General features: G+C 35.4%; 1 protein-coding gene across 1 annotated transcript in view; it reads right to left on the bottom strand.

Annotated features, from left to right (window-relative positions):
• Positions 1-21639, bottom strand: part of LOC129730816 (40S ribosomal protein SA) — a 441656-nt gene extending 420017 nt beyond the window's left edge. The window contains exon 1 of the mRNA XM_055693229.1: positions 21635-21639. The gene's annotated coding sequence lies outside the window, so the exon portion shown is untranslated. The remainder of the gene's footprint in view (positions 1-21634) is intronic.
• Positions 21640-26100: the final 4461 nt, after the last annotated feature.

A 26100-nucleotide genomic window follows, 5' to 3' on the forward strand; every position in this document is an offset into this window, starting at 1 on the left:
CTCCCATAGTAACATTCATATTCCCCTACATATATATGAGCGGAAAAAATTCAATAAAAAGTTTTTGCACACGACTTAAGTCCAAAGTTTATTTTTCCGTGCTAGTTGAGACCCCCATGTATCGACCCAGATTGACTGAATGTGGCGAGTATTACGTTTTACTATGTTAGAGCCTCCCATAGTAACATTCATATTCCCCTACATATATATGAGCGGAAAAAAATTCAATAAAAAGTTTTTGCACACGACTTAAGTCCAAAGTTTATTTTTCTGTGCTAGTTGAGACCCTCATGTATCGACCCAGATTGACTGAATGTGGTGAGTATTACGTTTTACTATGTTAAAGCCTCCCATAGTAACATTCATATTCCCATACATATATATGAGCGGAAAAAAAATTCAATAAAAAGTTGTTGCACACGACTTAAGTCCAAGTTTATTTTTCCGTGCTAGTCGAGACCCTCATGTATTGACCCAGGTTGACTGAATGTGGCGAGTATTACGTTTTACTATGTTAGAGCCTCCCATAGTAACATTCATATTCCCCTACATATATATGAGCGGAAAAAATTCAATAAAAAGTTTTTGCACACGACTTAAGTCCAAAGTTTAATTTTTCCGTGCTAGTCGAGACCCTCATGTATCGACCCAGATTGACTGAATGTGGCGAGTATTACGTTTTACTATGTTAAAGCCTCCCATAGTAACATTCATATTCCCATACATATATATGAGCGGAAAAAAAATTCAATAAAAAGTTGTTGCACACGACTTAAGTCCAAGTTTATTTTTCCGTGCTAGTCGAGACCCTCATGTAACGACCCAGATTGACTGAATGTGGCGAGTATTACGTTTTACTATGTTAGAGCCTCCCATAGTAACATTCATATTCCCCTACATATATATGAGCGGAAAAAAAAATTCAATAAAAAGTTTTTGCACACGACTTAAGTCTAAAGTTTATTTTCTCGTGCTGGTCGAGACCCTCATGTATCGACCCAGATTGACTGAATGTGGCGAGTATTACGTTTTACTATGTTAGAGCCTTCCATAGAAACATTCATATTCCCCTACATATATGAGCGGAAAAAAAATTCAATAAAAAGTTTTTGCACACGACTTAAGTCCGAAGTTTATTTTCCTGTGCTAGTCGAGATCCTCATGTATCGACCCAGATTGACTGAATGTGGCGAGTATTACGTTTTACTATGTTAGAGCCTTCCATAGAAACATTCATATTCCCCTACATATATGAGCGGAAAAAAAAATTCAATAAAAAGTTTTTGCACACGACTTAAGTCCAAAGTTTATTTTCCCGTGCTAGTCGAGACCCTCATGTATCGACCCAGATTGACTGAATGTGGCGAGTATTACGTTTTACTATGTTAAAGCCTCCCATAGTAACATTCATATTCCCCTACATATATATGAGCGGAAAAAAAATTCAATAAAAAGTTTTTGCACACGACTTAAGTCCAAAGTCATTTTTCCGTGCTAGTCGAGACCCTCATGTATTGACTCAGGTTGACTGAATGTGGCGAGTATTACGTTTTACTATGTTAGAGCCTCCCATAGTAACATTCATATTCCCCTACATATATATGAGCGGAAAAAAATTCAATAAAAAGTTTTTGCACACGACTTAAGTCCAAAGTTTATTTTTCCGTGCTAGTCGAGATCCTCATGTATCGACCCAGATTGACTGAATGTGGCGAGTATTACGTTTTACTATGTTAAAGCCTCCCATAGTAACATTCATATTCCCCTACATATATATGAGCGGAAAAAAAATTCAATAAAAAGTTTTTGCACACGACTTAAGTCCAAAGTTTATTTTTCCGTGCTAGTCGAGACCCTCATGTATTGACTCAGGTTGACTGAATGTGGCGAGTATTACGTTTTACTATGTTAGAGCCTCCCATAGTAACATTCATATTCCCCTACATATATATGAGCGGAAAAAATTCAATAAAAAGTTTTTGCACACGACTTAAGTCCAAAGTTTATTTTTCCGTGCTAGTTGAGACCCCCATGTATCGACCCAGATTGACTGAATGTGGCGAGTATTACGTTTTACTATGTTAGAGCCTCCCATAGTAACATTCATATTCCCCTACATATATATGAGCGGAAAAAAATTCAATAAAAAGTTTTTGCACACGACTTAAGTCCAAAGTTTATTTTTCTGTGCTAGTTGAGACCCTCATGTATCGACCCAGATTGACTGAATGTGGTGAGTATTACGTTTTACTATGTTAAAGCCTCCCATAGTAACATTCATATTCCCATACATATATATGAGCGGAAAAAAAATTCAATAAAAAGTTGTTGCACACGACTTAAGTCCAAGTTTATTTTTCCGTGCTAGTCGAGACCCTCATGTATTGACCCAGGTTGACTGAATGTGGCGAGTATTACGTTTTACTATGTTAGAGCCTCCCATAGTAACATTCATATTCCCATACATATATATGAGCGGAAAAAAAAATTCAATAAAGAGTTGTTGCACACGACTTAAGTCCAAGTTTATTTTTCCGTGCTAGTCGAGACCCTCATGTAACGACCCAGATTGACTGAATGTGGCGAGTATTACGTTTTACTATGTTAGAGCCTCCCATAGTAACATTCATATTCCCCTACATATATATGAGCGGAAAAAAAAATTCAATAAAAAGTTTTTGCACACGACTTAAGTCTAAAGTTTATTTTCTCGTGCTGGTCGAGACCCTCATGTATCGACCCAGATTGACTGAATGTGGCGAGTATTACGTTTTACTATGTTAGAGCCTTCCATAGAAACATTCATATTCCCCTACATATATGAGCGGAAAAAAAAATTCAATAAAAAGTTTTTGCACACGACTTAAGTCCAAAGTTTATTTTCCTGTGCTAGTCGAGATCCTCATGTATCAACCCAGATTGACTGAATGTGGCGAGTATTACGTTTTACTATGTTAGAGCCTTCCATAGAAACATTCATATTCCCATACATATATATGAGCGGAAAAAAAAATTCAATAAAGAGTTGTTGCACACGACTTAAGTCCAAGTTTATTTTTCCGTGCTAGTCGAGATCCTCATGTATCGACCCAGATTGACTGAATGTGGCGAGTATTACGTTTCACTATGTTAGAGCCTCCCATAGTAACATTCATATTCCCCTACATATATATGAGCGGAAAAAAAATTCAATAAAAAGTTTTTGCACACGACTTAAGTCCAAAGTTTAATTTTCCCGTGCTAGTCGAGACCCTCATGTATCGACCCAGATTGACTGAATGTGGCGAGTATTACGTTTTACTATGTTAAAGCCTCCCATAGTAACATTCATATTCCCATACATATATAAGAGCGGAAAAAAAAATTCAATAAAAAGTTTTTGCACACGACTTAAGTCTAAAGTTTATTTTCTCGTGCTAGTCGAGACCCTCATGTATCGACCCAGATTGACTGAATGTGGCGAGTATTACGTTTTACTATGTTAGAGCCTTCCATAGAAACATTCATATTCCCCTACATATATGAGCGGAAAAAAAAAATTCAATAAAAAGTTTTTGCACACGACTTAAGTCCAAAGTTTATTTTCCTGTGCTAGTCGAGATCCTCATGTATCGACCCAGATTGACTGAATGTGGCGAGTATTACGTTTTACTATGTTAGAGCCTTCCATAGAAACATTCATATTCCCCTACATATATGAGCGGAAAAAAAATTCAATAAAAAGTTTTTGCACACGACTTAAGTCCAAAGTTTATTTTCCCGTGCTAGTCGAGACCCTCATGTATCGACCCAGATTGACTGAATGTGGCGAGTATTACGTTTTACTATGTTAAAGCCTCCCATAGTAACATTCATATTCCCCTACATATATATGAGCGGAAAAAAAAAATTCAATAAAGAGTTGTTGCACACGACTTAAGTCCAAGTTTATTTTTCCGTGCTAGTCGAGATCCTCATGTATCGACCCAGATTGACTGAATGTGGCGAGTATTACGTTTCACTATGTTAGAGCCTCCCATAGTAACATTCATATTCCCCTACATATATATGAGCGGAAAAAAAATTCAATAAAAAGTTTTTGCACACGACTTAAGTCCAAAGTTTAATTTTCCCGTGCTAGTCGAGACCCTCATGTATCGACCCAGATTGACTGAATGTGGCGAGTATTACGTTTTACTATGTTAAAGCCTCCCATAGTAACATTCATATTCCCATACATATATATGAGCGGAAAAAAAAATTCAATAAAAAGTTTTTGCACACGACTTAAGTCTAAAGTTTATTTTCTCGTGCTATTCGAGACCCTCATGTATCGACCCAGATTGACTGAATGTGGCGAGTATTACGTTTTACTATGTTAGAGCCTTCCATAGAAACATTCATATTCCCATACATATATATGAGCGGAAAAAAAAATTCAATAAAAAGTTTTTGCACACGACTTAAGTCCAAAGTTTATTTTCCTGTGCTAGTCGAGACCCTCATGTATCGACCCAGATTGACTGAATGTGGCGAGTATTACGTTTTACTATGTTAAAGCCTCCCATAGTAACATTCATATTCCCATACATATATATGAGCGGAAAAAAAAATTCAATAAAGAGTTGTTGCACACGACTTAAGTCCAAGTTTATTTTTCCGTGCTAGTCGAGATCCTCATGTATCGACCCAGATTGACTGAATGTGGCGAGTATTACGTTTCACTATGTTAGAGCCTCCCATAGTAACATTCATATTCCCCTACATATATATGAGCGGAAAAAACATCAATAAAAAGTTTTTGCACACGACTTAAGTCCAAAGTTTATTTTCCTGTGCTAGTCGAGATCCTCATGTATCGACCCAGATTGACTGAATGTGGCGAGTATTACGTTTCACTATGTTAGAGCCTCCCATAGTAACATTCATATTCCCCTACATATATATGAGCGGAAAAAACATCAATAAAAAGTTTTTGCACACGACTTAAGTCCAAAGTTTATTTTCCTGTGCTAGTCGAGACCCTCATGTATCGACCCAGATTGACTGAATGTGGCGAGTATTACGTTTTACTATGTTAAAGCCTCCCATAGTAACATTCATATTCCCATACATATATATGAGCGGAAAAAAAAATTCAATAAAGAGTTGTTGCACACGACTTAAGTCCAAGTTTATTTTTCCGTGCTAGTCGAGATCCTCATGTATCGACCCAGATTGACTGAATGTGGCGAGTATTACGTTTCACTATGTTAGAGCCTCCCATAGTAACATTCATATTCCCCTACATATGTATGAGCGGAAAAAAAATTCAATAAAAAGTTTTTGCACACGACTTAAGTCCAAAGTTTATTTTTCCGTGCTAGTCGAGACCCTCATGTATTGACCCAGGTTGACTGAATGTGGCGAGTATTACGTTTTACTATGTTAGAGCCTCCCATAGTAACATTCATATTCCCCTACATATATATGAGCGGAAAAAATTCAATAAAAAGTTTTTGCACACGACTTAAGTCCAAAGTTTATTTTTCCGTGCTAGTTGAGACCCCCATGTATCGACCCAGATTGACTGAATGTGGCGAGTATTACGTTTTACTATGTTAGAGCCTCCCATAGTAACATTCATATTCCCCTACATATATATGAGCGGAAAAAAATTCAATAAAAAGTTTTTGCACACGACTTAAGTCCAAAGTTTATTTTTCCGTGCTAGTCGAGACCCTCATGTATCGACCCAGATTGACTGAATGTGGCGAGTATTACGTTTTACTATGTTAGAGCCTTCCATAGAAACATTCATATTCCCCTACATATATGAGCGGAAAAAAAAATTCAATAAAAAGTTTTTGCACACGACTTAAGTCCAAAGTTTATTTTCCCGTGCTAGTCGAGATCCTCATGTATCGACCCAGATTGACTGAATGTGGCGAGTATTACGTTTTACTATGTTAGAGCCTTCCATAGAAACATTCATATTCCGCTACATATATGAGCCGAAAAAAAAAATTCAATAAAAAGTTTTTGCACACGACTCAAGTCCAAAGTTTATTTTCCCGTGCTAGTCGAGATCCTCATGTATCGACCCAGATTGACTGAATGTGGCGAGTATTACGTTTTACTATGTTAAAGCCTCCCATAGTAACATTCATATTCCCATACATATAAATGAGCGGAAAAAAAATTCAATAAAAAGTTGTTGCACACGACTTAAGTCCAAGTTTATTTTTCCCTGCTAGTCGAGATCCTCATGTATTGACCCAGATTGACTGAATGTGGCGAGTATTACGTTTTACTATGTTAAAGCCTCCCATAGTAACATTCATATTCCCCTACATATATATGAGCGGAAAAAAATTCAATAAAAAGTTTTTGCACACGACTTAAGTCCAAAGTTTATTTTTCCGTGCTAGTCGAGACCCTCATGTATTGACCCAGGTTGACTGAATGTGGCGAGTATTACGTTTTACTATGTTAGAGCCTCCCATAGTAACATTCATATTCCCCTACATATATATGAGCGGAAAAAAATCAATAAAAAGTTTTTGCACATGACTCAAGTCCAAAGTTTATTTTTCCGTGCTAGTTGAGACCCTCATGTATCGACCCAGATTGACTGAATGTGGCGAGTATTACGTTTTACTATGTTAGAGCCTCCCATAGTAACATTCATATTCCCCTACATATATATGAGCGGAAAAAAATTCAATAAAAAGTTTTTGCACACGACTTAAGTCCAAAGTTTATTTTTCTGTGCTAGTTGAGACCCTCATGTATCGACCCAGATTGACTGAATGTGGTGAGTTTTACGTTTCACTATGTTAGAGCCTCCCATAGTAACATTCATATGCCCATACATATATATGAGCGGAAAAAAATTCAATAAAAAGTTTTTGCACACGACTTAAGTCCAAAGTTTATTTTTCCGTGCTAGTTGAGACCCTCATGTATCGACCCAGATTGACTGAATGTGGCGAGTATTACGTTTTACTATGTTAGAGCCTCCCATAGTAACATTCATATTCCCATACATATATATGAGCGGAAAAAAAATTCAATAAAAAGTTTTTGCACACAACTTAAGTCCAAAGTTTATTTTTCCGTGCTAGTTTTACTATGTTAAAGCCTCCCATAGTAACATTCATATTCCCATACATATATATGAGCGGAAAAAAAATTCAATAAAAAGTTGTTGCACACGACTTAAGTCAAAAGTGTATTTTTCCGTGCTAGTCGAGACCCTCATGTATCGACCCAGAATGACTGAATGTGGCGAGTATTACGTTTTACTATGTTAGAGCCTCCCATAGTAACATTCATATTCCCATACATATATATGAGCGGAAAAAAAATTTTTGCACACGACTTAAGTCCAAAGTTTATTTTTCCGTGCTAGTCGAGACCCTCATGTATCGACCCAGATTGACTGAATGTGGTGAGTATTACGTTTTACTATGTTAGAGCCTCCCATAGTAACATTCATATTCCCATACATATATATGAGCGGAAAAAAAATTCAATAAAAAGTTTTTGCACACGACTTAAGTCCAAAATTTATTTTTCCGTGCTAGTTGAGACCCATAGTAAAATTGTATCTAGAAATAAGGTACCATGGAACGGGGTGAAATTACATACGTTTTTCCCGAAATAGTATAATTTCGAAACAAGTACTGGTATATGCTCCAGCAAACCTCTATGGCTATTGGTGAAATTTCTATCGTCTACTTCATGAAATAAATTCGATAATTCTATAAGGTACTATGGGGTAAATTGGGGTGAAATTGATCACCATTGAAATCCATACAGTTTTTTGGCAATGTACTTTTTTGACGTAGAACTACGTTTTACTTCAGCATACCACACAGAGATGCAAACTGAAAAACTGGGACGAAATTCGTCCTTTTTCAAATGCTTATAGGTCGGTTGGTTTTCAATCGATTTTCTTCATTTTTGCAGCAATCGATTGGAAAATTATACACGCATCTGCTCAAATGCAGAAAAATGTTGTTTGAATCTACGAACTATTGCACTATTGAAAATTGTCAAGCTTTGTTGAAATAAAAATAACGTCCTCTGATTGGTCGCTTGCTTGCTGTGTGTGTATGATATGGTATGATGTGTGTATGATATGGTGTGATGTGTGTATGTGTGTATGATATGGTATGATGTGTGTATGGTATGATGATATGGTATGATGTGTGTGTGTCTGTATGATATGGTATGATGTGTATGTGTCTGTATGATATGGTATGATGTGTGTGTGTCTATGATATGATATGATTTGTGTGTGTGTGCTGTGTATGGTTTTCAACTCGGCACGTTCTGCTAACTGCTGAATCCGGTTCACGAAATTCACAACCCTTCATTAGTAGACATTATAACTCATTACCCAAGTAAAAATATTGGTTTTATCAAAGTTTTATAGCGCTCAATACAGCCAAAAAAGCGCTATGAAATTTTGATAAAACCAGTTGTGTTACTAGGGTAACGAAACACTCAATGCATTTGTTAATAGTGTACGTAGTTCTACGTCATTTATGTAGTCGTGTCTTGGATACAACCTCCTACTTTTTCGATATGCTGAAGATAAATAATGATTTCTGTACTGAAAAATATCATTTACAGTTAGTTTGGAAACGGAAATAACGATATTTTAGGTTAAAATTTGTTTATTTTGGTTCACGAGGTGCTTGTTGCTAAAATTGCTCTTATTTGATCGTCGTTAGACCGATTTTAATTCGGTTTGTTGCAAAAGCTCAAAAACTGACTCTGAAATTAAAATCTTTGTGTTTTCCTGCGAGTTAATCAGTATTTCTTTAATGGTATGGAATGATCATTGTTGAAAATTACATTTTTTGAGCGTTTATCATACTTTACTCACTTCTCCAAATTTAACGTAATTAACCCTCAGCTAAGATTACTTCAAGTAAATTCAATACTTTTTTTTGTTATTTAAAAACTTGTTTGATCAAATTTAATTGAGTTTTGACTGAGTTAGAAGAATTTTTTCGAAAATATGGAAAATTGCACCGGGCTTGCAAGGGTTAACTTTGACAGGTATGTAATTCATGCAAAAGTTGCGTTTAGGGACACGTTAACATTGCCTGGTGTTGTAAGAGCAATATTTTTTGATTAGTATTTTTCATCACGAATTTTCAGGTGATCAATTTCACCCCATTCCACGGTACCGAATGGCTTCGGCAGTTGTTTTCTGCGGCAGGTGCAGCAATACTATGCAGAAGCCTGCCGAAGCCGTCCTCTACCCTGTAGCTATTTTAGTTCTATTTTATCAAATAAATATGAGCCACTTCTCTTTTACCCGGGCTTGTGACCGGCAGGGTTGATTCACTTACAACGCATAAATTTCAATACATTAGTCATAAGAAATCATCTCTAGCAGAGTTAGCCCACTGATTGATAGAAAAAGCATTTCAGTAGAAAAACATCTGAAATTGATATTTCAAAATTTTATCTAATGAAATAACTTTTTGTAACCATTGTGCAGTTTGTAGAATTGTGAATTAACATGGTTCATAGATTGTACTACGGTCTTTTAATACGGTTTACTCGTAATAAAACTCCGTAAGAACGTTATCATTTTCAAAACTTATAGAGGAATAAAAATAAATTGTAAAAAAGATCTTAGTGAATCTTGTAACAGGAGGTCACCCTGTACACTCTTAAATTTGTATGCATTCTTGGCACTTAGCCGGGGGTAGCCAATAGCGTAGCTTACTCTACTAGGTGAGCAAACACCAAACACAAACACCCGAGACACCTTCGCTGGTCTTCACGTAGCAGCGGAACAACCTTCCCTGCAAACTACGCGGGACACAAATCGAAAACACAAACTGTAAATATAAAACAGTAAAACGCGCACTGATTAAGGTGAAACCTCAAAAGCAAAGCAAAGCAAAGCCTTGGTGCTACATTCCGATTCGGAACTTGACCTTCTGTTTACTATGCACAGACTTCGCAGCCAACCGTTAAGTGTACATGACAATTGCGGGGCTAGCGCTACGATCCTATTGACACTAACAGTCTCTCCCGAGTCAAGACTCGAACCTACGACGATTGGCTCGTTAGGCCAGCATCGTACCTCGAGACCAGCTGGGGTGAAAACAATTACAACACGCAACGTGTGTGTCCCACCGTGATCGAAGCTAAACTGATTATTTCGCGATGGCTGCCGACCACAACAAACCCTCCGAGACTGAATTCAGCACCACTTTATTTATAGCTAGAGGAAAACACCGGCCTATCTCACCCTAACAATTATTTCACAAACATGACAAAAAAATTATCTGGGTAATTCTTGATTTAGTATACTGCCGCGCATAGCATGCCAGTCCCATTTGCATTTTCGAAAAACCGAGAAAAGCCCATTTTTTATAATTTTATACCATTGCTTTTATTAGTGGAAGTTACCCAACACACTAATAAAATAGCTAACTGCAAAAGGCAGCAGCACAGCGGCACAACCTTCGCTGGACAAAAGCGCATCGGTACAGCGGCACAACTTTCGCTGGACAAAAGCGGAACAATCTTCGCAAGCATCAACACTTGTAGCATCCGACGCGGGCCAGCGGCACAACCTTCGCTGGACAAAAGCGGAACAACCTTCGCTTTACACAAACGGGACAAACGGGATTAACCCTCTACTGCCCAATGCCGCCTTTTGGCGAGCTTCAGTCAAACCTCTAAAAAGCTTCAATAAATACTTCAAAAGTGTTTATAATGATTCAAAGTGATTTTACCGAAGCTCGTCTAGAAATTAACTTGGGCACTAGAGGGTTAACCCAACATTAGTAAAAATGCAAATGAGACGGAATTGCTATGCGTGGCAGTATGGCATACAAAACCTAAATTTGTATTTCGCATGTGAGCTGTGTTTTTTAGTCAACATAACTACTGGTTACTAAGTTCGAGTCCCGGCTTGGGAGAGACTGTTAGTGTCAGTAGCCCCGCAATTGTCCTGTACACTAAACAGTCAGCTGGAAGTCTGTGTATAAACAGAAGGCCAAGTTCCGAATCGGAATGTAGCACCAAGGCTTTGCTTTTATTATTATTCTTATTATCATTATTATTGTTATTTTTATTGTCCATGTCATTATTATTTTTACCATTGTTGTTATATATTTTATATTTCCTTTATTATCATTTTTATTACAGTCGAACCTTCATGAGTTGAAGTTCTACGAGTCGGTATTTCTGTTTTGCTCGATGATTCCACTCGGTTGCTTTGCTTATTAGTACGTCAATGGCATGTATGAAACATCAGATGTCGATGTTTCATGCATTTCTGAGACATTTGACATAAAAAACAATATCGATAATGTCATAAACTACTACCAGTAGGTGCTGCTGTATACTCTACTAGGGTTGAGAACCTACTACACCCAGTAGGTGCTGCTGTATACTCTACTAGGGTTGAATTAAAAAAATTACAGGTTCCATCACGCTATGAAACAGATTTAAAAAACGACATCTTTAAAAAAACCGTGAGTCCCTATTCATAGTCCTTTTGATACCAACTCATGGGGGTTTGATTGCATGTTCTTAATTATTAATGATTTTATTACTGCTATAATAATATTATCGTTGTTATTTTTGTATTATTATTATTATCCTTTTCTAATTTTATTATTGATTTCATTTTTATTTTAGTTAATTTTAATGTTTAATTAATGCTACTATTAAAATTACAACTTATTATTATTATTTACATACTTCAACTGCAAAATAACATACTATTGCACGTAAAAAGGTTGAATTCAAAGTCATTTATAACCCTTACCGATTATTTTTTTTGGCACGACTTCTTACATTTAGAAAAATCATTTAGTGTAGTATTACATATTTTCATTTTTCTTACTCTTATTTTGAACAAGGTAAATGAAATAAATATATGAAAATAAAATGAGAAGTGTAACAACGGGTTTATGTAGTGCAATCAAGCAGAGTAGCACATTGGACATAAAAGGGTTTCAGAAGAAGAATCGAGTGAATAGCTTTCTCGATATGTTTTCACACATTTTATGTGCCACCACCTGGAACAAATTCTGCAATTGATCCAAATATTTGAAATTATATCGGTCTGTTGCTTACGAACCATGCACTTTCCACATATATTTTGTATGCAATCAGCATTAGTTATTATAGTATCCAACAGTTTCTTTCTGCATGATAGCGCATTGAAACTATCCTCCATCAAGCACTCTCCGTTTAAAAGTTTTTCAATATTATTGATCACATGAATTCCACAACTGTTACTGTCATTTTGATAGTTCGTTTGCAGACATGCAATTTTTAAATTAGATACTTTGGTAAATATATCAGTCACACAATTTGTTGACGGCGCAATATAATTTTTTATTCTCGTTACTAAACGTGTAAACACTACAAGAGGATCTCTTTGAGTTCTCTTTGAATCTAGATAGTAAAACTTTTTCTGTTCCATGTCAACTACTGCTACTGAAAAGTGGTTTCGAATCAATAAAGGCATGATAATCAAAGATCCTGTAAAGTGTCTATTTAAAATTTGTATGAACCTAGAATCATCAATTGTAGTGCTTGTTGTTTCATATTCTGGAAATCCGAATAGGATCGCAGATTCGTAGCAACAACTCACTGTTGCTTCTGGTCTATGTATTTTACAAATCAAAAATAAAGAGAATCCGACCAAGAAGTTTCAGAAACAAGCATTCCAATTGTTTTCCCAAATAAGCTTCATATCACCATACTGTAAATTATTATTTTCTTTAACTATTGTCTTAATTGAATCGCAGATAGTATTTCTATTTTTTATGAAATATTTAGAATCTTATTTAAAATCTTGCGTAACATTTTCGAAACCTAGAAATTCACTCGAGCTGAAGCCATGAAATAATTCGGAATCATCTGTTTGTTCAGCTTCGCTTGAAGAGAACATAACATGTTCGTTATGTTCTTCAATTATTCCTGTTTCTTCAAGTATAGTAACAAGTCTCGATTGTGTAGATTCATCGGATAGAGGACAAAAATTCAATGATTCATTCGAAGAATGCAATTCTTGGTGATAACGTGAACGTTTTATCAACAAGTTTCCTTTTAGTTTTTGTGGACTTTTGTTCACTTTTGGAGAATATGGTGGTTGGTTAGGCTCACTTCGTGTATCATCCATTTCCGATTTCTGAGTTATTTCAGTTATTTCATTTAAAATATCAGAGAACAATTTTTTTCCGTAACTCCTATTTTTATTTATTGATTTATTGTTCTCCAACCAGAGACTTCGTTTTTTAAACTTCTCCTTTGTTTTTTTGATATCCGATATTTTAAGGTTCGATATGTTGTCTGTAACTGTCGAAGTGGTACGTTGAGTTTGAACACTCAATGTTCTGCTTATTCGTATTGGTGTTTTTTTCTTCCTTGGCGTAGAGTTGGGTCGTATATTACGAGTCGCTCTCTCCCTACGCAATGCTTGATTAAATTCAGAGATTTTCGTTTCAATATCCAATTTGAAAATGTAATCTATGTAGTCGTCAAGTCTTATAGGAGCTTTGCCTACAATTATAGATGATCTAATATCATCTTTAGTATCTTTATGATGTGCTTCAATCACACCGTTATTGCTGCGGTTTGCCACTCGTTGGTCGTTCACGTTGGGGTAGACTTTATAACTCAAAGCAGGACAAATAAAAGGAAGATAAGTAATGTATTTTTTCAATATCTTATGGATGAAATTACAAATATCATCATGAGATGCTTTGAAGTCCTCTAGTGTATTATATTTGTCTTTGATTAAAGACATGAAATCTTCCAAGCCCCCCCGATAAAAAGGACTTGCCTCATAAATTGTTTTGAAGTTTTCAAAATCATTCTCAACAACCTTTCCATCGATCACATCCTTATCATTAATTAATTTATCTTCAGTATGATTTGACAAATCTAAAAAGCATTCTTCGCAAAAGGTTTTCAGTTCATTGAAAGCATCTAGTTTATCTTTGTTTCCTGAAATTAGAAAGTTCCATAACAATTTCAACAATTGAAATATGCAGGATACATCTCTAATATCAAAAAGAGAAGACAAAACATTTTTGCAAGTGGTTCTGTTGAAATCTAATTTATCGGGAAACATTTTATCCATATCGTCGTACATTGCTTTGGATATATGTGATTAACATAAACGTATAATTATCAAATTAATTTTATGACCTGAATTGGTTTTAATTTTTGATATCAGTTCAGCACAACTTGTTAAATATTGCACAATGACATTTGAATTGAATACACGCACGAGAGCATTCAAGCTGGCCATTGAAAAGTCCGATACGATAGTTCTTAAAATGCTATTGATGCGCCGAGTAGTAGAATTTTTGACGGCGTTGAATATCTTTGAGAGGAAAATTTGTATGTTTCCTGTAGTATGCTCACTTGTAAATACCTCAGAAAGTGGAAAAGAAATCAAATTCTTATCATATTTATTAGAGCTAATCCGTGTTAAAAGTGTATACATAAGAAGACACGATTTATGTGACATTAAATCTCGTGGATCAGACCAAGCTCCCCCAGTCGCATCAAAGTAAAAATCTAATGGCCCATTTTCGAGACTGGCTTTCAATATCACGTCGATCATTTCTTTTTTCAAAAGTATTAACGAAAATGGTTCAAAATCTATATATTTAATAAAAGTGTCCTTAGATGTGCTCATTATCTGTAAAGATATCCAAGCATTCTTATTTTTTCTAAGATCATTACGAGCTTCTGATCCGAGTTTCCGAATAGTTACTTCTGAAGAACACAACCCTTGATCTTTAGTTGAAAGTAAATTGCGTTTATCTAAAATATTTATTGCCTCTCGTTTGAAATTTTTCGGTTGCATTTTAAGGATCTTTTTTTTTCGCATCAGCTCTTTCAATGCCACGAATCTGAGGTGCCATGGAATATGGATGATCAATAACTATCATGTCATGCAATATATTGAACACAATTACACTTGAACCATAGGTTTCGAAAGAAGCTTTGCAAATAAAGCGTTTACATTGCATGAACTGGCATACTGCATGAATGCATATGGTTCGCATCTTTTTCAAATCTGGAACATAATCTTTTTCGTCCACAACATACATTGTGCAAGTTGGATGAGCTCTGCGAATTAAGTCATGATAGCTGAGCTTTATAGCATCTTTTTCAACTGTTTCTTTTCTGTATTTATTCATCGTATCGTATGGAATCAATCTTTTTGTGACCGTATCAGTTACATTATTTAGAATCCCTCTCGACCAAACAAATGTTAAGCCCGACTCGAAAAAATCAGAATTATAGAACTTTAGTTTTCTGTTATCGCGAACAACTGAATCTTTATGTTGTATATTTATATTGGTATCAAAGTCAGATTCCTTATCGTATGTATTTAAATCAAGCAAAACTTGCGTATTAATCAAAGACTTTATATTAGTTTCGACTGAACTGTCATAGTCTTGCTTGTTTCGCTCAAATGAATAATCTGTTCTTGATTTGGTAAATGAATGATTATTATTTTCATCACAATCATAAATGTTAGTATCACATATTTTGTCATTGTTGCTGACATCAAAATAATTTTCATTTGGAGAGTGCTTATGCGTTTCTTTAGCGGGGTATTTTGGGTATATTATGGATTCATTTTTGTTGTCACTATCATAAATGTTAGTATCACATACTCCCTCATTGTTGCTGACATCAAAAGAGTTTTTATCTGAAGAGTGCTTGTGTTTTACTTTGGCGGGGTATACTATGGACTCATTTTTATCGTATGCTTGTGAGCAGTAGTTTTTTGGTTGAGGTTGAATCACATTTTCTTGAGTCTTTGAAGAATGTTTTTGGTTTAACTTACTAATATAATAATTTAATAATTTAATAGTCTCAACTGTTTCTTCTCCGCTGCTTTTCTTTTATTTAGGTTAAGCTTAGCTCTGATTTCCTCAAATATAAGTGACTTTAATGTAATCGGTTTAAAGCAGTCAGACCTCCGATATTTCAATAGAGTGGAAATCAAAATATCTTCGCACTCTTTGGAGTTATAATTTATTGGCTGATTCGTTTTACGTTTCAGCACTGATTCTTTATCCATCTTATTCGACTAATTAACTATTAGAATCAAACAAACAAAAAATAAAGTGTTATATAACTGAGTAACAATAATATTCACAAGTCGCAAATGAAATCAGAAAAGGGTATATTAAATGGCGAAAAACTTAAATTAAATTAGATTAAAATAAACTGAAAAAAAATTACTTACGTGATATTCAAAAACGTCGCATTCCAGTACAAGCAAAATCTGAAAATATAACCTTCGTTATACATTTCGATCATAATTAATGTAACAACAATAGCTATTATACAGGGTGTTAGGGAGCTCACTAAAAATCCTTCAAGATGCGATAGAAGACTTTATTTGATGAAAAAAATCCTTATACGCATATGGCCAAAATTCAACTACAGCAGAGTAATTCACTATTTTCAGTTTTCGGTTATGTTAGCCTTTAACGAGGACGAGCACAAGAAGTGTGATAGCTAGCTCAATTTTGTTGGTTTCTTTGGCAAGCTGAGAACATTTCGTAATCAATAGTGTCTTTAAAACGTCGAATTAGAGAGAATAAGAATCACTTAGAAAGAAACAAATGTGAAATCAAATGTTTATTGAGAACTAAACTGCAGTTTTCGCTCTGAAATGCATGATAAACATGGCTTTTGTTAACTAAGTTAAACATTGCAGTCTACTCAACAAGTTATTCTTGGACACCAACCATCTAACTCTTTTAGTTCAGCTGCTATTTTACTTTAAAAGCAATAAACTGCGCTTTCAGTTAGTGTAGTAAGATTCACAATTTTCTGCACCACTGTGTTTACGTAGACGCGTCGTTGCCGTCTTGTACACATACTAGATCAATGTTTGAAATACAGTGGAGCAGAAAATTGTGAATTTTACCACACTAAAAAAAGGCGTAGCTAAACTGAAAGAGTAACATGCTTGGTGTCAAAGAACAACTTGTAGAGTAGACTTCAATGTTGATTTTGTTAACAACAAAACCCATGTTTATCACACATTCCAGAGCGAAAACTGCAGTATAGCTCTAAAAAAAACATTTGATTTCACATTTGTTCCTTTCTAAGTGCTCCTCATTCTCTCTAATTCGACGTTTTAAAGACACTATTGATTACGAAATGGTCTCAGCTTTCCAATTTTTTTCATCAAATATGGTCCTCTATCGCCGCTTGAAGGATTTTTAGTGAGCTCCCTTTATGGCGTAACAAAATTCGATTATATGACAGAATATCAATTCTGTCAATCAGTACACCCCTGATCATTTAGCAGAATAAAATAAAATTTCGTGTAGTAAATTTTAGTTATGCGTAACGCATACATTTTTCACAATTTCGATTTTATTAATTTTTTTAATCAATAAAATGCTATATGTATGTATAGGTAGTTGAGAAATATATCATATAACAACCTAGCATTTAAAAAATCGTTTTTTTTAATGAGAAAATTCACAACTATTCACAAAACTATATTGTTCATTTTGAATACATGAAAGCATAATCATCGTGTAGCAAAATGGTACCTGCTTATTACAGAAGCCGCAATCATACCGAGACATATTTCAGTTCTATGCCTTAATTATTTTTTCAACTGTTTCCGATGTAATGCAAAATAAGCTGACATTAATTTGTTTTTTAAAAGAGCTCTACAGTTAAATGATTTGCGTAATAGCCAAATAAACGGAGAAATCAGTCGGATAGTGCACTGCTACTTGTAAAAACACTATTAGTGACAACTAAAGTTTTTAACTTGAATCATGTTGCTATAATTACAACGAGAACAATTATTTTTTTTATAATTCATCTTCGGCGCTTTGTATAAACGAAAAAGAAATCTTCTTGATTTCTATCTTACGATTTATGACGACGATTTAATTGGAATTGTTTGTGTGCTGGAATTGTTTTGAAACGAAAACTAAAACGATTATTATCGAGACATGTTAAAACGATACAATACATATGCTTTAAGCAGATAGGCAAAGAAACCAAAAAGATTGAAACTTTCTGATTACAATGCGATGAATGGTTAGGAGCTATAACAGAAGGCGCGATGTCGGTTCCTGTGAAAAATTTATATACGTAATACCTGAAAAGGTGTTTAACCACAAAACTAACCCTGGAAAGATCATATTCTGATGTACGTAAAAGATCATCTTGCGTAAAACTGACGCATGACTATGATTGAAAATTCAAGTTTTTGTTTCTAAATTTTTAATGAATGGTCATCACGGTGGTAACAAATCGATGTATAACAAACAGAGGTTTTTATCGTTATAACGACACCGCATTATAACTTCATATAACGTCATTTTTAAAATTGATTTAGGTTGTGTACGGCTTTCGAGAAAAGCATTAGGTAGCAGAAAAAGCATGTTATGTTTTAAAAAAGATGTACGCTGTTTATATTACTTTATATTTTAATTTTTGTTACGACAAATTAACCGTTAATTTACAAAATAGTGTTTTTGATGACGTGTTTAACAAATGTTTTTAAACAAAATGATATAAAAAAAAAATAATAGATGATGCCCACCACGTAACCAAATGTTTGAATAAAATAAGAAAACGGTTATTTTATTTTTATGTGGAAATTAGTACAAAATCCAGATTTAAACAAACATGATATGCCACATTTTAATTCTAAACGTCACACCTCATTTGGATTTTATTTTTTAACTATAAATGTTAATCTGTTCCGTGGTAAGTAAATTCCTAAATCATATATTATAAATGTATTGTCTCCAAATGTATATAATGAATGAAATTCTCTCTCTAAGGAAGATATATTAATGGTTGGATGATGCGATTCAGAGAAATCATTATTACAGTCTAGATAAGCATATTGAGTAAAATTTAGAACAAAATTTTAACCTAATATTTAACGCAAAGCAAATAAAACAATCGAGCTAGTATAAAACAATACTGAATTTTTTAAGATCAAATAACAATTTAATTATCAGCTGGAGCACAATCAATGATCATTATATATTCTAATAAATATAAGTTTTGTTCATGTGAAGCTATTCTGAAGTACACTAATGTCGCTTCCTACGCAATGGATACATAGCGTGCGAAAAGTAGCGTAGGTTCAAAAATCCGTGCATATTCGGAAATTTACGTAAACAAGTCGTTGAAAAGAAAAAATACTCTGAAGGTTTACCCAAAAGCTTATTTAAATAACTCAACGGTACTTACCGATTACTAATATAAAATATAGTTCTCCAGAATGCTAGTATACTGAAAACTCTGCACCAAACTGTCACTGGTACTACACGATGAATCCTGTTGAGATGAAACTCGACACGTAGGTAAACACTTCCTTAACTCACAACATCAACTGTTAAAGGTTAATGAATCAATGATGAGTTTTGAAAATTTCAGTAATGCAGTATGGACATTGTGTTCCTATAGAAATTATCTGTCTCGTTTAGCGTGATTACAAGACGAGTTGAAGCAAGAGCGCGCGACACCATCTTTGCAATTTTCCTCACACGTTACTTCTTGTTTGATGAACTTATTGTCCTTCCAAATTTTTAACTGGCACTTACATGAGACAGCGAGCCAAGCACTGAATGAGCTTTCTGAAACAGAAAAAAGTAGGAGGGTGGCATTCAAGACACGACCGCATGACGTTGACTACCGTATTCTTAAAAAAATAGTACCGGTCATTTCGTGCCGGTTTCACCCGTTATGCTGGTGGCTGTTAGTAATAAATGGCTACTGCAAAATACTAAAATGGCTGGAATTCTGGACGAGAATGATCGGAAACTGGTACCTTTTGGAGCCACGAAATTTTGTTACAGAAGTTTTGTAAAAGAAGCGTTGCAATTCCCTCTACTATTTGCTTCAATGGAATATTTTTTTTTTTTAAGAATACGGTAGTCAACGTCATGCGGTCGTGTCTTGAATACCACCCTCCTACTTTTTCCGCTAGCAGCAGCATTTGGTAAAACAGAAAATTCAATTTGCCGCTTCTGTAACAAAATTTAGAGGCACCAAAAGGTGCCAGTTGCCGATTACATTGTTGTTTTTTGGTTAATATACTAAGAGCCACCAGCATAACGGGTGAAACCGGCACGAGATGACCGGTACTATTTTGTATTTCCTCCTTTCAGCTGCTATCACCTAGCGTCCGCATGTCACTGGTGCGGTTTTGGAATCAAAATGATGGGGCGCCGGCCGCTGTCGTAAAATTAACACCAACAAAAAGATGCATATTTGCAAGGTTTTTTCCGCTAGCAGCAGCATTTTGTAATAAAACAGAAAATTTAATTAGCCGCTTCTGTAACAAAATTTCGAGGCACCAAAAGGGGCCAGGTGCCGAATATATCCATGTTTTTGGTCAGTCCGTCCAGAATTCTTTCAAGATAGCGTCCGTATGTAGCCGGTACGGTTTAGTAATGAAACTGATGGGGTGAAATGTTCGAACGGTACGTTTTATACCAAGGCTTCGTCAGATAAATTAAAAGAGGGATGGGCTACATAAATGATGGAATGGAAGAGACAAATGTTTATTGAAAGCTGCGCCGGCCGCTGTCATAATATTAACACCAACACAAACATGCATTTTTGCAAGGTTTTTTCCGCTAGCAGCATCATTTGGTAAAACAGAAAATTCAATTTGCCGCTTCTGTAACAAAATTTAGAGGCACCAAAAGGTGCCAGTTGCCGATTATAGTTTCCTGGTTAGTCCGTCCAGAATTCCAGCCATTTAAGTGTTTTGCAGTAGCCATTTACTACTAAAGCCACCAGCTTTACGGGTGAAACCGGCACGAGATGACCGGTACTATTTTGTATTTCCTCCTTTCAGCTGCTATCACCTAGCGTCCGCATGTCACTGGTGCGGTTTTGGAATCAGAATGATGGGGCGCCGGCCGCTGTCGTAAAATTAACACCAACAAAAAGATGCATATTTGCAAGGTTTTTTCCGCTAGCAGCAGCATTTTGTAATAAAACAGAAAATTCAATTAGCCGCTTCTGTAACAAAATTTCGAGGCACCAAAAGGGGCCAGGTGTCGAATATATCCATGTTTTTGACGTTGACTAACGTCTATATCGAAGTTAGGTCCCTGAATTTGAAAATCTAGTAATTCAACCAGGGAAAACCAGAGAAAAGTGGTCAGGTTTTGAGCGCTTATTTTGCAGTCATCTATAATCAGGTTTTCGAGGTTTTGGCATCAATCGATCAGAAATTCTTTTACGGTTAAATTTATGTAACAAAAACAAAATATTGTTTGAGATACACTATTGAAAAATTGGTAATTAATATCGATTGTCTAAATCATACCGCGCAGCCAATCACTACCTCTCTTCCCAAGCACAGTCGACACTAACGGATACAATCGATCTGACTTTGTTGTTATTGTTGTTGTCACTTTCTGTTTTCGATGTTTATGCTGCTGCTAGCGGAAGAAACCTTGCAAATATGCATCTTTTTGTTGGTGTTAATTTTACGACAGCGGCCGGCGCCCCATCATTCTGATTCCAAAACCGCACCAGTGACATGCGGACGCTAGGTGATAGCAGCTGAAAGGAGGAAATACAAAAGAGTACCGCTCATCTCGTGCCGGTTTCACCCGTTATGCTGGTGGCTTTAGTAGTAAATGGCTACTGCAAAACACTAAAATGGCTGGAATTCTGGACGGACTAACCAGGAAACTATAATCGGCAACTGGTAACTTTGGTGCCTCGTAATTTTGTTACAGAAGTTTTGTAGATGAAGCGTTGCAATTCCCTCTACTATTTGCTTCAATGGAATATTTTTTTTTATAAGAATACGGTAGTCAACGTCATGCGGTCGTGTCTTGAATACCACCCTCCTACTTTTTTTGGTCAGTCCGTCCAGAATTCTTTCAAGATAGCGTCCGTATGTAGCCGGTACGGTTTAGTAATGAAACTGATGGGGTGAAATGTTCGAACGGTACGTTTTATACCAAGGCTTCGTCAGATAAATTAAAAGAGGGATGGGCTACATAAATGATGGAATGGAAGAGACAAATGTTTCTTGAAAGCTGCGCCGGCCGCTGTCATAATATTAACACCAACACAAACATGCATTTTTGCAAGGTTTTTTCCGCTAGCAGCAGCATTTGGTAAAACAGAAAATTCAATTTGCCGCTTCTGTAACAAAATTTAGAGGCACCAAAAGGTGCCAGTTGCCGATTATAGTTTCCTGGTTAGTCCGTCCAGAATTCCAGCCATTTAAGTGTTTTGCAGTAGCCATTTACTACTAAAGCCACCAGCATTACGGGTGAAACCGGCACGAGATGACCGGTACTATTTTGTATTTCCTCCTTTCAGCTGCTATCACCTAGCGTCCGCATGTCACTGGTGCGGTTTTGGAATCAGAATGATGGGGCGCCGGCCGCTGTCGTAAAATTAACACCAACAAAAAGATGCATATTTGCAAGGTTTTTTCCGCTAGCAGCAGCATTTTGTAATAAAACAGAAAATTCAATTAGCCGCTTCTGTAACAAAATTTCGAGGCACCAAAAGGGGCCAGGTGCCGAATATATCCATGTTTTTGGTCAGTCCGTCCAGAATTCTTTCAAGATAGCGTCCGTATGTAGCCGGTACGGTTTAGTAATGAAACTGATGGGGTGAAATGTTCGAACGGTACGTTTTATACCAAGGCTTCGTCAGATAAATAAAAAGAGGGATGGGCTACATAAATGATGGAATGGAAGAGACAAATGTTTCTTGAAAGCTGCGCCGGCCGCTGTCATAATATTAACACCAACACAAACATGCATTTTTGCAAGGTTTTTTCCGCTAGCAGCATCATTTGGTAAAACAGAAAATTCAATTAGCCGCTTCTGTACCAAAATTTCGAGACACCAAAAGGTGCCAGTTGCCGATTATAGTTTCCTGGTTAGTCCGTCCAGAATTCCAGCCATTTAAGTGTTTTGCAGTAGCCATTTACTACTAAAGCCACCAGCATTACGGGTGAAACCGGCACGAGATGACCGGTACTATTTTGTATTTCCTCCTTTCAGCTGCTATCACCTAGCGTCCGCATGTCACTGGTGCGGTTTTGGAATCAAAATGATGGGGCGCCGGCCGCTGTCGTAAAATTAACACCAACAAAAAGATGCATATTTGCAAGGTTTTTTCCGCTAGCAGCAGCATAAACATCGAAAACAGAAAAACAACAAAGTCAGATCGATTGTATCCGTTAGTGTCGACTGTGCTTGGGAAGAAAGGTGATGATTGGCTGCGCGGTATGATTTAGACAATCGATATTAATTACCAATTTTTCAATAGTGTATCTCAAACAATAGTTTGTTTTTGTTACATAAATTTAACCGTAAAAGAATTTCTGATCGATTGATGCCAAAACCTCGAAAACCTGATTATAGATGACTGCAAAATAAGCGCTCAAAACCTGACCACTTTTCTCTGGTTTTCCCTGGTTGAATTACTAGATTTTTAAATTCAGGGGCCTAACTTCGATATAGACGTTAGTCAACGTCAATAAAATCGTGCCTAAATGAGACACCAAAAACGGCAGGATTTCGTTGTTATGATTCAGCTGTTAAATCAACCAATAATAGAAAAAGGGTGGTGAAAATGTATGGGAATATGAATGTTACTATGGGTAGCTCTAACATAGCAAAACGTAATTCAGCGCTCTGATCAATCCTTTTTACCACCGAACACAAAAATACTAATCATTCACAATTTCATCTTATCCGTTTTGTGCGAGACTTCGTTTTCCGATGCGTTCAATTTCGATGCGTTCTCTCGTCCCCGTGTAGAATCTTCGCTCATCTGTTCGCACTACTTAATGATGATTTTTTTAATAGGGATATAGGGAGCCAATCGAATATAGGGAAAAGTTTGACCATTAAATTTCAAAATACCGCAGCTTTCAAAAGTTTTGCTTTCTCGGAAAAAGTCCTTATGCAAAATTTAAGCACAATCTGGTTTCGTTAAGTGAACCCTCAAAGCGATCAATGTTTGATTTTTCTTCTTTTACGTTATTTTCCTGGAATAACTTCAAACGAATTTGATATTTTCTCAGGAACCGCCCGTGTTTCAACCTCAAATATCAAAATTCGAATGAAGAAAAATGTTTATGAACAGATTTGTGAATCTGAGCTGAATGTACCATAACCCTTTTAAGAAACTATGTAAAAAGTATGAAATTCAAACTAAAAAGTAATTATCTTTAGCCGTTTGTCATCGACTAACATGCAAATATATGCAGCTGGAACCTTTAACAAATCTTTTTCAGGTCCTAAATCTTTCGTTTGGTAATTTGGTAATTTGTGGTCACCAAGACAGTATCTCGCGCGAAACACATTATAAGTATCAGTCAGTTTTTTTACGCGGGGGATACGTACCTCGTAAAAAACGTATAAAAAAAACACGTTAAATCGAAAATCCGCGTAAAAAACCGCGTCAATTAAAAAATCCGCGTAAAAAATTTTGCGTAAAACAACCGCGGTATTTCAAAAATTTGTATAAAATAAACCGCGTAATTAAAAAATCCGCGTAAAGTAAACCACCAAGAAGGGTTTAAAAAACCGACACGCTCTACGACCAGTATTTAAACACGGGAGGGCGGAGGGTTTTTTTTGACTCAGTCTTTTACTCAATAAATACCCATGGTTCAGGAGTGCCTCAAAGCGCTCAAATTTGTGATTTTTCGACCCTCGAACCAAGGGAGGAGGAGTACATGAAATTGGGAAGATCAAAACTCTTTTTTTCGATGCTAAATGTCATAAAAATACTTAAAACGTCGAGATCTAGTGTTTTCTCGAAAAAATATTTTTGGTCAAAAATCGACCTTCTAGGACTTAGCCGTTTTAGAACAACCAAAGACTTAATATGAAATTTTCTATAACTGGCTTCTGGTCTGCAAAACTCGTTCCAAACCAAATATATATTATTGTGATGTTCAATAGGTATCTTAAACTTGTTTTTCATTAGGGTGGTTTGTAGCTAATCAAAATAAAAATGTAACCAATCGGAGTACAGCGTGCTAGAAAGTAATTTTATATTTTTCCAAATTTTTCACATATTTAAGCTTCGCTATAGATTAGAAAGCTAACCAATTAAACTTTATTAAATATATATTTTGTTCTTTAATTTATATAATTTATCATATTATCCTAATAATTTATAGAAGCGTAAATTATATTTTTATTTAAGTCTTTTTTTTTTTTTTTTTGATTATATTGTGGTTGTAAAGATAAAATATGTAATGTTTGTTTAAAAACCAAGCGTCAACAAGCAATCAAGACAGAAATCTAATAATGCTAAACCACGAAAGTCTCAAATTTTGAGAATTTTATAGAACGCCGACAAGCTCATACGTCAGTCGATCAAGGTTAGCTCTAACGATGATCATCCATTTTAAAAATCATGACTTTTCGTCAACTAAGTGAGAGTAAAAAGTATCAGATTCAATTAATTATTGAAATAGTGTTTATTCCAAAAAGGAACATGTTTGGCAATTATACATCGATTTTTGCCAATTTTCATTTCTGTAAAGTATAAATATATAATTTTTATAAATATATATATTTTTCGCAGCTAAGTACAGGTCGAAATCGATTATCCGGAGGCTCGATTATCCGGAAATTCATTTTTTTGGTGTTCGTTTTCAATTTTTATTCCGAAATCTTACCTTTACCATCTCTTCGAGACATGTTCCAATCAAGTGAAAATAATCAATATCCAATTTATTTTTTTCGTTTTGCTTCTCAAGATTTTACTCCTTTTCACCTCAGAAATAGTTTCTGGTAACGACACTGCATCATAAAAGTGAAATAAAAAAAAGAAAATATTTATTTTAGGTCCGTCAATTGCAAATTTGAATATTTTTTCTGTGATTCGATTATTTTCATTTGATTTATAATCAATGTTTCAAAAAAAAAAAATCAGAAGTACTTATCCAGTGGTTGAGAAACGTGTCACTCTAAATTTGACAAAATCAACACTTTAAGAAGTCAAGTAAAGTTTGACAACAAAACTCATTTTGCATTGTTTTAATTCAATCAAACTGTTTCTTACATGCATAATTAATTGACTTGATGATTTATTTTCATTGAAATA

Source organism: Wyeomyia smithii, chromosome 1 (genome assembly GCF_029784165.1).
Source record: "Wyeomyia smithii strain HCP4-BCI-WySm-NY-G18 chromosome 1, ASM2978416v1, whole genome shotgun sequence".
Lineage (NCBI taxonomy): Eukaryota > Metazoa > Arthropoda > Insecta > Diptera > Culicidae > Wyeomyia > Wyeomyia smithii.